A 16,754-nucleotide genomic window follows, 5' to 3' on the forward strand; every position below is an offset into this window, starting at 1 on the left:
CTCTGTAACCTTGGTCAAGAGCTTGACCTCTCGGTGTTAGTTTCTGCGTTCCCTTTGACCTGTGGTTGTGTTTATTGTTCGGGTAATTCACCAAAGAGTTAACATGGACAGGTCCCACAGCGATGCCATAAGATCTCGGGAAGGATAAAGCTTGGACCCAGAAACGTCACTTTCAGAAAGTCAGATAGATCGCATCAGCAGGATTGCACTTTTGCTTCCCATGTTTTGTACACGAGCTGGAGTAGCAGAGGAAGGAAGGCTGAGTGATCTAGTTTCTGCCCTTTGTGTCATCTGCAGGGGAGCAGTAAGAGAGGGACGGGCTGAGAATTAACCAAGAGTCCTTCAACTGTCAAGGTGTAAGTTCAGGGAAGAGTAAAGCTTCTGCGCTCCATGGGAACCTGAGGAGTCTGCGCCGAACATACCAGATCATCCCGGGCAGACAGAATCATTGGAGTTTGCACCTGGCGCGCTCACCCTTGGAAGATGCACCGCCTACGGTTGCTGCGATTGGTCCCAGGACCTGTACATCTTTAGTGTCGCAGTCAATCATCGTCGCCTTCCCGGCTACACCCTCTGATCTTCGCGCTTCGCCCTTGCCCAGTGCGCCAAGCTTACTTGGCTGTCTCCAGGCCCCACCCCCTTCCTTCAGTTATTGGCCAAAAGCGTTGCTTGTTTTCTGCAGAATCCAATCCTCGCTTCTGTCTCCCTGTGCCCCGAACTCTCAGAGAACAAGAGCCGCCTCTCCTCTTGGCTCCGCCTATGCCCCTTGGCAATTGGCCGGAAGCTCTGCCCATTTTCCGCGGGTTCCATTCTTGCACGCCTCCCCACCAGGCCTCGTACCCGGTGTGGAACGCTCGGAAGAACCAGGGCCGCCCCTCCACGTAGCCTCGCCCCTTTCTTTAACGATTGGTCAGAGGGGATGCCCGTTTGCGTCATGCTTACCAATTCTTGCCGTCTCTAGCGCTGATTGGTCAGGGCGTGGCCAATGGCGTCAGGGCCTGGGCCCCTCCCGGACCTCGAGCTTTGGGACCGCGCGAGGCGGGGCTGCGGCGGCTGTGGCGGCTGTGGCAGTAGCGGCAGCGGCGGCGGCGGCGACGCGTCCGGGCAGGTGAGCGCGACTAAGGAGCGCAGGCGCCACGGGGCGACGCGGGGTAGCAGGGTTCTTGCGGCCCGGGCTGGGAGGAAGCGCAGCATGGGGTCGTTTCCTTGTGACAGCAGTGTCGCGAGCGTGGAGAGGTGACAGATCCTCTCATACACACTGTGTTTCGCGCGTCCTCGGGGTACCCACGGGCAGGCCGAACCCTGATCTTACACGGAGCTGCCCTGCGAGTGACAACCCCTGTGAGGCCGAGGTGGCCGCTTACGCACCCCACATGCGTGCCTCCCTGACCTGATCTTTCTCAGCCCGCTGCGTGTCTCTCCTTCGGAACCCGGGTGGAAGCTTCGGGTGCAGGCTTCGGGTGCCACCCGGCTGCGGCTGCTCTCTTCTACACACGTGCACCTGCGTGCCTCTCCCCGTCCCCGTCGCGCAAGCATCGCTTCACTCCCAAAGCAAAGTCCACTTAACTTGTGGTTTTAAATTTTTTATTTTTTCTTTTCCTCCCCTGTGTAGTTGGCGTGGGGTAGTTTGTTTTTGGAGACAGGGTTTCACTGTGTAAAGCCAGCTGACCTGGAACCCACAGAGATCTCCCTGCCTCTGCCTCCCAAGTGCCAGGATTAAAGGTGCTTTACCACCTGGTCTCTTATTGTTTTAACGGGACTTTATAATTTATTTCTAGTTTTTCGTTTTATTGTATTTATTGATTGATTCGTTTTGGAGTCGAGGTCTTGCGCTGTAACCCAGGTTGTCCTTGAACTCTTATAAAGAGTGCTTGAGGGCAGGTGAGATGGCTCAGCAAACAGATTTTTTGGGAACTGACTGCCAAAAGTGTCCTCTGATCTCCACATGGGCTCTGTGGCACGCTCGCAAACACACACACACACACACACACACCATATATATATATATATATATATATATATATATATATATATATTCATTCATTATAATCACTTCTTGACACAGCGTGATGGTATTTGTGAGTCATCCCAGCACTGGACAGATAGAGATAGGATCAGAAGTTCAAGGTTACCTTGGCTACATACATAGTGAAATTTGAGGTAGCCTGGGTTCTTTAAGACCTTGTTTCACAAAAAGAAAGGAAAGAAAACTAATGATCGAACAGTGCATAGACTGGAGCTGAGTTGGTAGAATGCTTGTTTGAAGTTGGGGGTTCTGTTCCTAGCACCACATAAACCAGGTATGGGGATACATGCTTGTCATCTCAGCAGTTGGCGTTGAAAGCAGGAGGATCTGGAGTTCATGTCCAGCCTGGGCTACACGGAGACCCTGTCTCAAAGACCAATAGCAAACAAAAACCCAGGGCTGGACAGCTTTCGAGTCATTTCTGGACTTAGACTAATGCCATCAGCCTGATGCTCGGAATCATCCCCATTTCACCAGCCAGAAGTCTGGAGCCCTGAAATGCTGCAGCTGGCTTTGTCTGTCCCCCTTGAGCCCTGTCTGCGAGCTACCTCCTGTCAAAGACTGCTTGCTGCTGTCTCTCTCAATGGAGTTAGTGGAGGAGGGGAGCCCCCACCACAGTCCACCTCATTCCCAGGCATTTCTCCCCAGTCGTGACTGATGGATCCGGAAATGCCTAGCTAGAAGGGACTGCCCCTAGGTGGCTGCCTGAGCTTGTGTCTCCAGGCTTTGGCGGGGGCGGAGGCAGGCGGGGGTGGGGTGGGCGCTGCTGAACATCTGGGGCGCTGTTGGTTGCGGTCAGACCAGGCCTTCTCCGTGACCTGCCCAAGCTCCTTGCTGCTGTTCAACAGTAAGGAAATACTTCTCAGAGTTGGGAGGGCTAATGTTTCAACTGCTTAAAGCTTCAATGCAAAAAGGTGGGGCCCTGAATTGGGGAAGAAAGATTTTTCTGGCAGTTTTTTAGTTCTGAGTCCAATTTCCATTTGTGTAGCATAGAAGGAAGACAGTGGCTTTGTTGTGGAAAATCAATAAAGGTCTTATTTCCTGTAAGGCTGGCCCAGGCTGTCACTTTCAGTGGTCTCCCTTCACTGAGAATAGTGCCAGAATGTTCCTCCTGGTCATATCACCTTCAGCTTCTCCTGTGGAAACTGTAGCCTGTGGGACTTTCCATTAGGTTTCAAGCAAGGTCATGGGGTACAGCTCAGTAGAGAATGCTTCCTTAGCGTTTTCAAAGCCCTGGGTTTCCCCCTGGCCTTGCAAAAGAGAATTGTAATATGTGTGTGGAGTATGTACTTATATATATGGTGGTTTATATGAGCTGTGTGCATGCATGTGTGTGTACAGGTTCAGTGTATGTGAATAAGGCACACAGACACACAGGCCGGGGAGGATGTCTGCTGTTGCTCCAGCGACCATGCCTGGCTTTTTACACAGGTGCTGGGGATTCGAACTTGGGATTTCACATTTGCCTGCAGCAAGAGCTCTTACCTGCTGAACCATCTGCTCAGCCCCTCCGGACACATTCACTCATATACACGCATATAGTATGTGTACATAAAATTAGATTTTGGTGATATAAGTGATACAGGTAGTTTAAAAAATCAGTATGTGCTAGCAATGGTATATTTAATTCTAGCTCTTGGAAGGTAGAAGGAGGAGGATCTTGGTGAGTGTGAGGCCACCCTAGTCTATGTAATGACTTTTAGAACATCCAAGGCTACAGAGTGAGACCATTTCTAATAAATCAATATTGTTAGGCATGTTGTGCACTCTTGTGATCCTAGTACCAGGGAGACTGAGGCTGGAGGGTAAATGAATTCAAGGCCAGCCTGCAATACATAGCAAGACTCTATTAGAACAAAACAATAAAAATTACTTACAATCACCTGAGTGTAGTGGTAAGGCTTGCAGTCCCAGATGAGGGAAGCTGGGACAATATTGAAACCAGCTTAGACTACATAGTAAGAGCTTGTTTCAGTAAAATGAAACAACCAAAAATTCTCAGAAGTGCCTGTTTTATGCCCACCACCATCTTAGCATTTAGGAGGAGACAGGAGTGTAAGAGTTCAAGGTCACCTTTACCTACACAGAAAGTTCAAGGTCTTTTCTGGTTACTTGAGACCCTGAGTCAAGCCAAGTAAAAACAACAACAAAAACAAAAAACAAACAAACAAACAAAAAAACCCTCCAGATATCAAAAATAGCAAGATTGAGCTGGAGAGATGGCTCAGCAGTTAAGAGCGCTGACTGCTCTTCCATAGCTCCTGAGTTCGATTCCCAGCAACCACATGGTGGCTGTGGTGGTTTAAATATGCTTGGCTCAGTGAGTGGTACTATTTGGAGGTGTGACCTTGTTGGAGGAAGTGTGTCACTGTGGGCATGGGCTTTAAGACCCTCATCCTAGATGCATGGAAACCAGTTTTCTCCTGTCTGCCTTTGGATGAAGAGATAGAACTCTCAGCTTCTCCAGCCCCAGCTCTACCTGGACACAGCCATGCTCCTGTCTTGATGATAATGGACTGAACCTCTGAACCTGTAGCCCAGCCCCAATTAAATGTTGTTCTTCATAAGAGCCTGGTGTGTCTGAAGACAGCTGCAGTGTACTTAAATAAATAAATAAATAAATACATAAATAAATAAATGACAAGATTATAGCTGACTATGGGGTCTACATAGGCTCTTGCTACAGTAAGGCCAGATGAGTAGCAGGTCCCTCACTGGTGACTCTCCAAGCTGTGGCCTCTAGAACAGCTAGTGGGAATATGCATGGGTGGGTCAGGCCCCAGCTGTGCAGCCCCCCAGCACCCCTGTCTTCATGATTAGGTTCAGCTACCAGGGCCAGGCCAAGGAGACTTAACTGGCCATTGTTCTCTCAGGGAGAAGGTAGAAGGCCTGCTTCCTTCAGTAGCCAGTTCAGACAGGATTAAGGGCTCAGGCCCGCCCCTGTGACAGGTTAGCCGCAGTGCTGGAAAGCCTTTGATCTGTTCCCTTCAATGTCCTGGCTCAGGAAACAGGCCTCACAACAAACTTTGGATCCTCTTCCACAGTAAGGTGAAAGGTCAGGGCATCTCACAATCCCTCTCTGCAAAGTGCTCAGAAAAATCTTGGAGAGGAGTCAGGGTGTGACCTGTTGTCCTGGGGTGTGGGTGTTGGGATTGGTTTATCCTAACACAGAAGATGAAAATCACCTATGTTTGCCAAGTGCTCTGACCCCAAACAGTACTCCAATTCAGGTCTTGATATTTTAGGATAAGGCACCCCAAGAAAAACAGCAGTGAGTCTGGGAAGATGGCTGACTACATTTCTTGTTGTGCAAATGCAAAGACCTTAGTTCAACCCATAAAACCCATAAGAGAAAAGTCTGGAACCCCCAGGTGGGGAGGTGGAGACCAGTGAATCCCGGCTTGCTGGCCTCCAGCCTAGCTTAACACTTCAAGCTCTAAGCCAATGGGAGAAGTATGGTTCAAGAAATGGTGCTAGGGCAGTGGTTCTCCACTTTCCCATGCTGTGACCCATGCAGTTCCTCATGTTGTGGTGACCCCAACCATAACATTTTGTTGCTGCTTCATAAGTGTAATTTTGCTGCTGTTATGGATTATAATATAAATGTCGGTTATGCAGGAGATCTGATATGTAAGCCCCAGAGGAGTCGTGATCCACTAGTTGAGAACCTCTGGGCTAGATCGAGATGAGCTGGTAAGAGCACCTGTTGCTCTTCCAAAGGACCCAGGTTCAGCTTCCTCAGGTACAATCACTACACAAACGTGCTGGCCTGGAACGGTCTGTATAGACAAGGCTGGCCTCTGCTTCCTGGGAGCTGGGTATAAAGTTATGCTTAACCACACCAAGCCTTATTGATTTTTGAGACAGCCTGAGACAGGGTCTGATAGCTCAGGCCGACCTCCAACTACCCATGTAATTGAAAAAAAAATTTTTTTTTTTTTTGGTTTTTTTCGAGACAGGGTTTCTCTGTGCAGTCGTGGCTGTCGTGGAACTCACTCTGTAGACCAGGCTGGCCTCGAACTCAGAAATCCGCCTGCCTCTGCCTCCCAAGTGCTGGGATTAAAGGCGTGCACCACCACCGCCCGGCTTGATATTGGCCTTAATGTCTAATTCCTCCTGCCTCTACCTGCCAAGTTCTGGGATAAATAAATAAATAAATAAATAAGGTGAAGAGTGGCTGAGGGAGGAGGCACCTGATAGGACACATGTATAAATGAATGCATGTTTGCACATAGACACATGCACACACATGCATACACTCCATACAGACATGCATACATACTGTGCACATACCCATGCACACACAAGAAGAACTATTTACCTGTTGTTTTGGTGCTGCAATGAAGGCCAGAGATTGCTGGCCACTAGGCCATCATTTTACCAGGGGGCTATGCTCCCAGTCCCATTTATTCTCTGTTTATTTGTTTGTGAGACAGGGTTTCTCTACATAGCCCTGGCTGCCCTGGAACTCATTCTGTAGACTAGACTGGTCTAGAATTCACAGATGTTCACCTGCCTCTAGCTCCTGAGTGCTGGACTGAGGAGTGTGCCACCACTGCTCAACTACAAAATATAAATTTCTTTGAAAGCTGGTGAAGTGACTTAGTGTGTAACGGTGTCTGTACCCAAACCTTATTCCCAGCTCCCAGGGAGCAGAGGCAGTCAGATCTCTATGCATTTGAGGCCAGCCTTGTCTATATGGAGAGTTCCAGGACAGCTGTGGCAAAGTAGTGAGACTCTGTCTAAAGGACAAGTAGATACAGACTAGACCTACATTTTCAGAAGACATGGCGACTGTCACCAGCTCCAGCTGAATCCATGCCCTTTTCTGCTGCCGGGTGGCCAGCAAGCTCCTGGGATTCTCCTGGTTTTGCAACCCAATGTTGGAGTTACAGACATACAGGGCCGTGCCTGGGTTTTCCTGTAGGTGTTTGGGATTTGAACTCAGGTCCTCTTTGAAATTTTAAAAATTACATTCATGTATTTATTTGTGGGAGGATGGGGTGGATGTGTGAGTGGGGTGCATGTGACAGGTGTTGATGGAGACCAGAGGATTTGTGGGAGTTGGTTCCTGCTTCTACTGTGTGGGCTCTGAGGTGGAGCTCAGGGATCATGATTGGAGCCCTGCCCTCCCCACTTTACCTGCTCAGCCCTCTCATATACCTAGAACTCCAGGACCCACCAGGCCATCTTTCTGGACTCAGAAATGCAGTCAAAAGCTTTGTTTTTTAAAAGGTATTTTATTTTTGGTCTATAAGGTTTCGCCTGCATGTGTCTGTGCACCTCTAGTGCCCAGTGCCAGGAGAGGCCAGAAGAAAGTGTCAGATTCCCTGGAAGTGGAGTTACAGATGGTTAGGAGCTGCCATGTCGGTGTTGGGAATGAATGGAAAGAGAGTCCTCTGGAAGAGCGGCCAGTGCTCTTAACCACTGAGCCAGGTCTCCAGCCCCAGAATGCATTTTTAATTTTAAGTATTAAATGCCTAAGAAGTAAGAGTCTCTGATGGTGGTGCTATATGTCTGTGATTTCAGAATGCTTTGGCAGGACAATAGAACATTCCAGACTAGCCTGGGCTACATAGTAAGATTCTATCTGAAGAACAAACACAAAACAAAACAAAACAAAACATAACGAAAAACAAAGAAAGAAAGAAAGAAAGAAAGAAAGAAAGAAAGAAAGAAAGAAAGAAAGAAAGAAAGAAAGGAAAGAAAGAAAGAAACCAGGCATGATGGTATACACTTTTCATCTCAGCACTAGGGAGGCAGAGGCAGGAGGATGTCTATGAGTTTTAGGCCAGCCTGGTCTATTGAGTAAGTTTCAGGTCAGGGCTACACAGCTTTTGTCTCAAAAAAGAAAAAAGGATCCTGTCTGAAAAATAGATAGATAGATAGATAGATAGATAGATAGATAGATAGATAGATAGATAGATAGAAAGAATAAAAAAGAAAATTATGTGGTGAGAGAAGAAAGAAAGTGTATTTTAAAATGTAACAAGTAACAGGGTGGAGAAGTAGAATGTTGTCCCTCTTGATTCTCCCGGGTCAGTATGCTATTTTTAAATGTGCCTGTGGACATCTGTTTTCTGACTGAGGCACCTTTCGCTGTGACTGCAGCCCTGCTCACATCCCAGAGGCTTTTGTTTTGTGGAGGGAGCAGAGGAGAAGGACACAACTTTACTACAGTCCATCATTCTGTTTCATTGTTGGTGATTAAGCTTTCTCTGTGATGCCAGCCAGCACTTGGGAAGTGGGGGCTTGTGCATCACCGAGATCAAGTCCAACCTGGGCCATATAGCAAGACTTTTTCTCAAAAGACACAAAAGAAAATTTTACTGTTCTGACTTTCATATGAGACTTTGCCTAAGTCTATGTACATAGAGGGAAATGTAGATGCCGTGGATTGTCGTCACCAGCAGGCACCCACAAGGGTCTCGATGTGTATCTAAGGATGTCCAGAACCTCACACCTGGCATCCTCAGGAGAAAGAGATGTCACAGAGACACTGTGAGGGAGAGGGACAGCAGGATACAACAGGCCATAAGCCAAAAGCCTCCAGGGCTGTTGACAGCCACCAGGCCTGGGTCAGACTATCTTGATACCTCCAGATACCTCCAGAGGGATCTGGTCCTGCCAACATGTCTATCAGCCTTCCTAGCCGAACAGAAGACACTTCTCTGTACTCTCACATCACCTGAGATGTGGTAGCTCATGATGGCTGCTACAGGAGTGAATGCAGGAGTGTGACAGGGCCTCCTAGAGCTGCCCACAGCAGACGTGTGTGATGGCTCCTCACAGCTGTCCTGCTGACAGAGACACTGGGCTCATCCAGGCAAGGGAAAACAATGGTATGACTGAGGAGGGGTAGGCAGGGGGAGCCCGAGATTCAAGGTCAGCTTGGCCCTCATGGTGAGACTTATTTTTAAAAAAACTATTAAAAAATCTGGGTGTGAGACCCTTGCACTCAGCATCTCAGCATTGGGAGGCTAAGTCAGGAGGAGCAGGAATTTAATGCCATTCTCGACTATGTACCTGGCTGGAAGCCAGCCTGGGCTACTTGAGATCCTGTCTCAAAACAGACAGACAAACACACATTCTCCAGTCAGACAATGAGCTAGTTGCATCATGCCGAGGACTTCCAGAGTCCCACGCTGCCCCCTAAATCTTGGTGTCCCTTCCCTTCTCACGTTCTTTGTCCCCCGCTTCCTTCTTTCTTTCCTTTCTGACAAAGTTTCCACCAGACTACCCTTGAATTTGTTATTCTCCTGCCTCAACCTTCCCAAAGCTGGGATCCCAGGTGTGTGTTGCCACACCAGGCTTTCCCCATAGTCCTCTTGCTATTGTTTCTGTGGTCCTGGGGGGTGGAATCCAGGGCACTGTGTGTGTTAGGCAAGTGTTCTTCCATTGAGCTATGTATGAGCTCACACTGTAGCCCAGTCTGGCCTTGAAGTCTTTATTTTTTTGTATGTATGTATGTATGTATGTATGTATGTATGTATGTATGTATATGTATGTATGTATTTGCAGTGGGGGGGGGTCGAGACAGGTTTCTCTGTGTAGCCCTGGCTGTCCTGGAACTCACTCTGTAGACCAGGCTGGCCTCGAACTCAGAAATCCACCTGCCTCTGCCGCCCAAGTGCTGGGATTAAAGGCGTGCGCCACCACTGCCCGGCTTGAAGTCTTTATTTTTTGTGTATGAATGTTTTGCTTACATGTGCGTTTATGTACCTCCCACAATGCCTGGTACCAGCAGAGGAAAGAACCTGGTATCAGATATCCTGGAACTGCAGATGTTTGTGAGGTGGGTGTTAGGAGTCAAACCCCAGATGTCAAGGACACCTGGTGCTTTAACCTCACAGCTGTCTGCCCAGCCTCTGGCCTTGTACTTGGTCCTCCTGCCATAGCCCTCTGAGTAGCTGTGGTGTCAGGCCTGAGGTCACTAGGTCCAGAGACTACATGTCCTCTTAGGTCATTTAGAAGCTGAAACAGCGTACATGTTGTAACACAGTATTGTTTTGGGATCTAGGACAAGAAAAACAGCACAGATGACCTCTCACAGTCTGCTCAGGTATGGCTTTCTTTTCTGCAGAGTTGGTGGGTGTCGTAAACTTGCAGCTCTCAGCAGCAAGTCTAGGCTGGGGTTAGGAATCCTGCCCAGGCCGGGCAGTGGTGGCGCACTCCTTTAATCCCAGCACTTGGGAGGCAGAGGCAGGCGGATTTCTGAGTTTGAGGCCAGCCTGGTCTACAGAGTGAGTTCCAGGACAGCCAGGGCTACACAGAGAAACCCTGTCTCGAAAAACCAAAAAAAAAAAAAAAAAAAAAAAAAAAAAAAAAGGAATCCTGCCCCAGAGCCTTCCTAGATCCTGTGACCATTGGCCTTGGAAGTGCCCAGCAGTTCAGTGCAGGGGTGGACTAGGGGCCCTACCCCTTAACCACTGCATCTTCTCTGCAATTCATGGTCCCCTCATCTCACACTGTAGCCCAGGCTGGCCTTGAAGTCTTTATTTTTTTATATGTATGTGTGTATGTATGTATGTATTTATATATTTGGGGGGGGGGGGTCGAGACAGGGTTTCTCTGTGTAGCCCTGGCTGTCCTGGAACTCACTCTGTAGACCAGGTCTCACATAAGACCGTTTCTCAAAAGGTTGGCCATGGAGGCACATTCCCTCGGGCCCAGTGCTGGGGAGGCAGAGGCAGGAGGATCTCTGAGTTCAAGGCCAGCCAGGGCTACACAGTATGACCTGTCTCACAAACAAACAAGCAGGAAGATGATGAGGGAGCCCTGGGTGGGCTCTGGTCCATTGGCTGTGAAAGGGTCTGATCCCTGCCTGCCTCCTTGTTAGGGAACGTACTTGCAGCACACATAACTCGGCCAGAAACATAGTGATGGATGGACAAACAAGCATAGAGAGGTCACATGTGATCTCTGTCTTGTCACAGCAGCAGTATGATCTGCCCCCATTTGGGGAAGGGCTAGCATGATGAAGAGCTGCACTAGGCAGCAGTGGCAACATGCATGAGGGCAGGAACAGGGCTGGGAAGACTAAAGCATCATGCGGGTGTTGCAGTCTGGGCCCTTGCTCGGCCCTGGCCTTCCAGGACCGCCCCCAGCCTAAGTGGCGATCAGTGGAAAGGAGTAGGGAGTCACTGAGTACTCGTGGCACAGGTACTGCTGGGGACGGTGAGCATGGGACTTTTAGGGTGAGCTTCAGAGGATGCAGAAAACTTCCCTAGCAGAGCAGAGCAGAGACATGTGGAGTTGAATATGTCCAGGTAGTTTAACTACCTGACCGCTGAGCAAGTGTTGAGTGGCCAGGCGCATCACTGGTCTGTACTCCGTGTGCTGAGAACGTGGGCTTTTGGAGGTGAGGAGCGATAACTGAAGGGGACCCAGCATAGGGGCTTGAGTGCCTTGGCTTATATCATAGCATAGCCAAGGGTCACTGGTGACTGTGGGTGGGCAAGAGCAGAGAACAGTGACTCTTTGTACAGTTATTTATTGTGGTGGGGGGGAGGGTGTGTGTATGCTATAGCGTGTGGTGGGGGTCGGAGGCCGACTAGCAGGAGTCCATTCTCAGGTCTCCAGGTGGGTTCCAGAGACTGAGCTGGTCATCAGCCTTGGCAGCAAGTCTCACTGGCCTTTCTTTTCCTGTTTCCTTTCCTTTTTTCTTTTCTTCTTCTTTTCAGTGGTGGAGCTGGAACCCAGAGACAAGCAGTGTGAGACAAGCAGTCTCCCACTGAGCTACATGTCTCCTCACTCTGCTCCGTGCTTTTCATCTTCGAGACAGAGTCTTGCTATGTTGCCCACGCTGGCTTGGAACTTGACATGTATCCGACCCAGGCTGTCCTGAATTTGCCTTAGAGTCCAAGTGCTGGGTTGGCAGGTGTGCTATGACCTGAGTTGTCTCGGTCTTTTGAGATCTGTGTGACTGTGAGGCATGCTTACAGTTCCCAGCCAGGGTGACAGTTACAGTTCCCAGAGCACAGAGTGAAGGGCTCCTGTCTATCTTTGAGGCTGGCAGGCAGTCAGGATTAGCAGGCAACAGCCACCATTCCAGACGCACCAAACTCTGATCTGGAAAAGACAACCACCCTTATCATTGGCAGACAGATGGTGATTGGCTTTTGATGGCTGTGCCTGTAGTTCCCACAGTAGGCTTGCAAACCCCGTCACTGAGAAGGTGACAGACATACACCTACAGGTTGGGGCTGTCTCCAGGTGACAGGCTGCCCTCCCACTACCCTGGGAGGTGGGTAGCCAGGGTCTGACAGTAAAGGGTGCTGAGGATGGGACCCAAGGCCTCCCACATGGTAAGGGTATGCTCTGCACCTGACCCCCCAGCATTGTTGTCTGGTGAGCTGTTGCCCCCTCACCCCTAACCTACCAGAGTGGAGTAGTGGGGAAGAATGCAGTCGTTCAGTCCTGGACTGTACCCATGATGCAGGAAGGTATCTGAGTTTGAGGCCAGCCTAGTCTACAGAGTGAGTTCCAGGCCAGCCTGGTCTACAGAGTGAGTTCCAGGCCAGCCGGGGCTGGTTACACCGAGAGATCCTGTCTCTTGGGGGTTGAGGAGAGAACCAACCAACCAACAAAAAACAGAAGATATATCTAGTCCTATAAACCAATGTGGGTCATATAGGTCATTGTGTTTCTGTTCCATAGTCATCTGGGCTCACCCTGCCCTAGAACAAAGTGATCCCAGAGAGCAGAGCACAGAGGTGGCAGAGTGGCCACTTGACCAGGAGATGCTTTGCTGACCTTACCTTAACTGGGAGGTCCAGGCCCAAACACTGACAGAAACCCTGTGCTGTGTCCTCCTGGGCTTACCATGAGAGTACAGCTGACCTGTCCAGCAATGGGAGAAGGGCAGGACACAGCCAGCGTCCTCGTGGCCATCAGGTCTTGAACAACAGAGGCTGAGGAGAGGAGACAGGATGGGGATGGGTTGGGGCAGTGTGTAACTGCTAAATGCTTCCAAAGGGGAAGGATACAAGGAATGACTAGTAGGTCCCCAGCAAAGCCTGTCAGCTGCGACTACAGTGACAGACTGACAACACTGCCATCTGCTGTTCTATGTGAACCTTGGTTCTAGCATTGTCATCTGTCCCTCTTTCCTCCCCCAGTCACCAACCCTCAGCTCAGGCCCCTTCTGTATAGTGGTGCGTTGTTTGCTTACAACCTGAGTGTGTCCTCCCTGAGTGACAGGATGCAGGACAGTGCAGAAATAAGCAGAGCTAGCCCTCTATGTTGTTTAGGAAACCGAGCATGCTCAGTGTCTTTTTATTTGGCCTGGTGCCTACTCAGCAAGCTGCCTACACCCTCAGCTCTTGTAGACAATTTCCGTGTTTGCTTTTTAAGTCACCATGGGTCACTGTCTACTTGACCTAACTGGCTGGTGCTGGGAAGCAGAGCCTCACAGATGGTGAGATGCATTCTACAGAGTCCTCACATCCCAGTGTGGGTGCTGGGATCACATCATGTCCTGACTTGGCACGTCTAGCCAAACCCCACCCAGCTTTGTCTGGGGACCGGAGCTCCAAAACACCAGCTGGCTCATCTGTTTCTCTTCCTTGCCTGTAAGGTCTGGTCCTGTGCCTCACTGGGGGCAGAGTGATATTGTTACTGGAGAAAAAGTCTTGCTGTATGGAACCTAAGCCTTGAACGTGACCCTCCTGCCCCAGCTTCCCAGTGCATGGGGACAGGCTGTTTGGCAGCACAGGGAGTCAGCACATGACATAGGTCAGGAAACTGGCTCCCCACTAAGCGCCATTGCCTCAAGATTTTAAAAATCATGCAAGCTTTGTCTTTCATCCTCTCTCAGAGGTGGGTCCTCTGGCTTTCTCCAGGCTTGTGAAAGACAACAGGATCGGGATCCTCATGCCAAGAATAGGGATCCTGGCTATAGTCCCTGAAGTGTGGTTCCCATCCCTGCCACCAGGCAGTCTGGCATGAACCCACAGCAGGGGCAGGTTAACCAATCCTCAGCCTGGTGGTCCAGACACTAACTTCTGTCCCCATCTTGAGACACGAGCTGGGAGAGGGGCTCCTGGTGTACCGAAGGGCCTGTGTTCAGGCACTGGACTGCTCAAACACTGCCTGCGACAGGGTTATCTTCTGTCTGGCTGTTTGGGAATTGATGTCCATGTCTTCCACCCCCCTCCCACCCTGTGGCTATTCCTCTGGGATAAGTGAAAGCTTAATTAATGAACATGTGGTTTTCTAGGACAGGGCTGGACTCCCTAGGAAAGATATCTCCTGCCACTTTGGAGTCCAGTGCTAGGCTAGGCTGAGCTTCTCTGAAAAGAAAGGAAGCTACCTCAGTAGCGGGCAAGTGAGTAACCATGTGCCCCAGGAACCACCTGGAGTCTCCATCACTGTTGCCCCCTCCCGTCAGGCCAAGCCTCCTCGTATATGAAGAGTTAGGTGTCTTGTTTTGTTTCTTGTTTTGTTTGTTTGTTTGTTTGTTTGTTTGTAGAGTTTAGGGTACTGGGGGGATAGCCATCTATGGCTATGTTATCCCACCCCAAACTCCAGTCCTTCACTGGAGAATTCTAGACAGATGCTCTACCCCTGAGCCGTGTCCCCAAACACTGGGAGATTTTAGACAGGAACTCTACCCCTGAGCCATGCTCACAGCCCCACTGGAGGATTTTAGGGGCGTGCTCATCAGGGTTTTATTCCCAACTCTCCATCTGTAAAACAGACCTAACAGTCTTCAGCTAAGGCAGCTGAGGTAAGGGCAGGTCTGGCATTTGACAGACAGTAGCTGCTCTCTCACCCTATCTGTAACATGTGTCTTGACCCCATCCTCATCCTCAACATAGAAGCCCAGGGCACCCTTTCAGCAAAGGCCTCAGAGACCTGGTTAGAGGAGAGGGGTTGTGAGGGTAAGTGCATGCCATGCCAAGACGGTCTCCTAGGAAACCAGCTAGCACAAAGCCCTGCAGAAGGATACCTCCCTTAGCCCTTTGTATGTGCCCTGGTGTGGTCATACTGTCCCAAAGGCAGGGCTGGCAAGATGCTGTACGTGGAGCTGGGTCACCAGGCCAGTCACTTGACAGCCACAGACATCTGAAACTCAGCCCCTGAGTTCCTTGGCATGGCCCAGGGGCTGGGGTCTTGGCATAGTGTTCTACTCCACCCACTTGTTTGTTTGTTTGTTTCATTTATTTATTCATTTGGGGCAGTTCCCGCTCTGCTGCCCAGGCTGACCTTGAACCTGTGGTGAACACACGTCTGAGCCTCCTGAGTGTCGGGGTGGCAGGCGCCCCACGGCACCGTCTTTATGTAATGCTGACGCTCGCCAACCCAGCACTTTACAGCGAAGCTGTAGCCCAGGCCTCAGTTTAGTTTCTTTACAGCACTGCATGCCACTTACTTAGAGTCACTTTATTTCATTTTTATGCCTATGGTGTTTTGCCTGCAGTGCCTGCTAAGGCCAGAAACGGGTGTCCAGTCCCCTAGAACTGGGGTCGCAGATGTTTGTGAGCCAGCATGTGGCTGCTTGGAAACCCAACCTGGGCCTCTGCAGGGGCGGCCGCCAGCCTTGAACTCTAAGCATCTTTCCAGCCCCTTGAGAGGTTTTTTAAGTTACTGAAGGGGGAGCCTGGCATCAGCCCCCCAACCCTCGTCCTCATGGGACTCTATCACATCCTCAGCACCATCCTGGCTCCTCACACAAGCCCAGCGTGCATGGTGGTCAGTGGCTCATGAGCACTGCTTTCTGTACAAGGTGGGTGTCCTCTGAGGACTGCACAGTCGAGCGTGGAAGTCAGCTGTCTGGAATGAGCCCTGGGCTCACATCCCTGGGCTGTGCTGAGCTTTGGCCTCGGCATCCTCAGGTAAATACTGACAGAAATAGCCTTTCACCTGTTTGGTTGCTCTGTGTGTGAGACACGGTGTCACTATGGTGCAGGCTTGTCTGGAGCTCATGATCCTCTGCCTCATCCTCTGGAGTGTGTCGGAAGTAACTGGGCTGTTGTCCTCCTCCTGGGAAACAGATGAGCTGAGGAAAGGGGCTGGGGCCTGAGAGGGTGCTGTGTCCTGTGGGGCCAGGGCCCCAGGATGTGCAGACAGATGTGCAGACAGTGTAGCTCAGGCTAGAGAGTGGGCACCACTACCTGGGGCTGGTGGTGTCATTGGTGAGACTCAGATGGGTTTTCAGGGCACTCTGCCTTTTTTTTTTTTTTAAAGATTTATTTATTTATTTTATGTATATGAGTACACTGTAGTTATCTTCAGACACACCAGAAGAGGGAATCAGATCCTTTTAAAGATGGTTGTAAAGCCACCATGTGGTTGCTGGGAATTGAACTCAGGACCTCTGTCTGGAAAAGCAGCCGGTGCTCTTAACTGCTGCGCCATCTCTCCAGCCCCACTCTGGCTTTCTAAACAGCATAACTCTCTAATTTATCAACTGTGCCAAGTAAAGCCCTGAAGTGGGCTGGTCTGGACTCGGGGGCTAGACACAGAGTGCATAGTTCTCATTGTGGTTTCAGAGACAGTGTCTGATCTATTTCCTGACTCCTGACCCTATTCCTATCCTATCACCTATCTATCTATCTATCTATCTATCTATCTATCTATCTATCTCCTATCATCTATCTATATATTGTCTGTCCATCTATCATTCCTCTGGGGATGGAACCCAGACCCTTACAAATGAGAAGCTTTGTCATAAAGGTGTACCTCTAAACTCCTTCCCTTTTTTAAGGAAACACAGTCTCACGTT

General features: G+C 49.9%; 1 protein-coding gene across 4 annotated transcripts in view; it reads left to right on the top strand.

Annotated features, from left to right (window-relative positions):
- Positions 1 to 951: 951 nt before the first annotated feature.
- Positions 952 to 16,754, top strand: part of Slc25a42 (solute carrier family 25 member 42) — a 29,110-nt gene continuing 13,307 nt past the window's right edge. Inside the window, exons 1-2 of one of the 4 annotated variants that reach the window (XM_076914327.1) lie at positions 985 to 1,108; positions 15,756 to 15,864. The gene's annotated coding sequence lies outside the window, so the exon portion shown is untranslated. Of the gene's footprint in view, positions 1,109 to 10,046; positions 10,089 to 15,681; positions 15,865 to 16,754 lie in introns of all 4 variants that reach the window. The other 3 variants (XM_076914328.1, XM_076914329.1, XM_076914326.1) reach the window with 3 other exon arrangements.

This window comes from Arvicanthis niloticus, chromosome 16 (assembly GCF_011762505.2).
Source record: "Arvicanthis niloticus isolate mArvNil1 chromosome 16, mArvNil1.pat.X, whole genome shotgun sequence".
NCBI classification, from domain to species: domain Eukaryota; kingdom Metazoa; phylum Chordata; class Mammalia; order Rodentia; family Muridae; genus Arvicanthis; species Arvicanthis niloticus.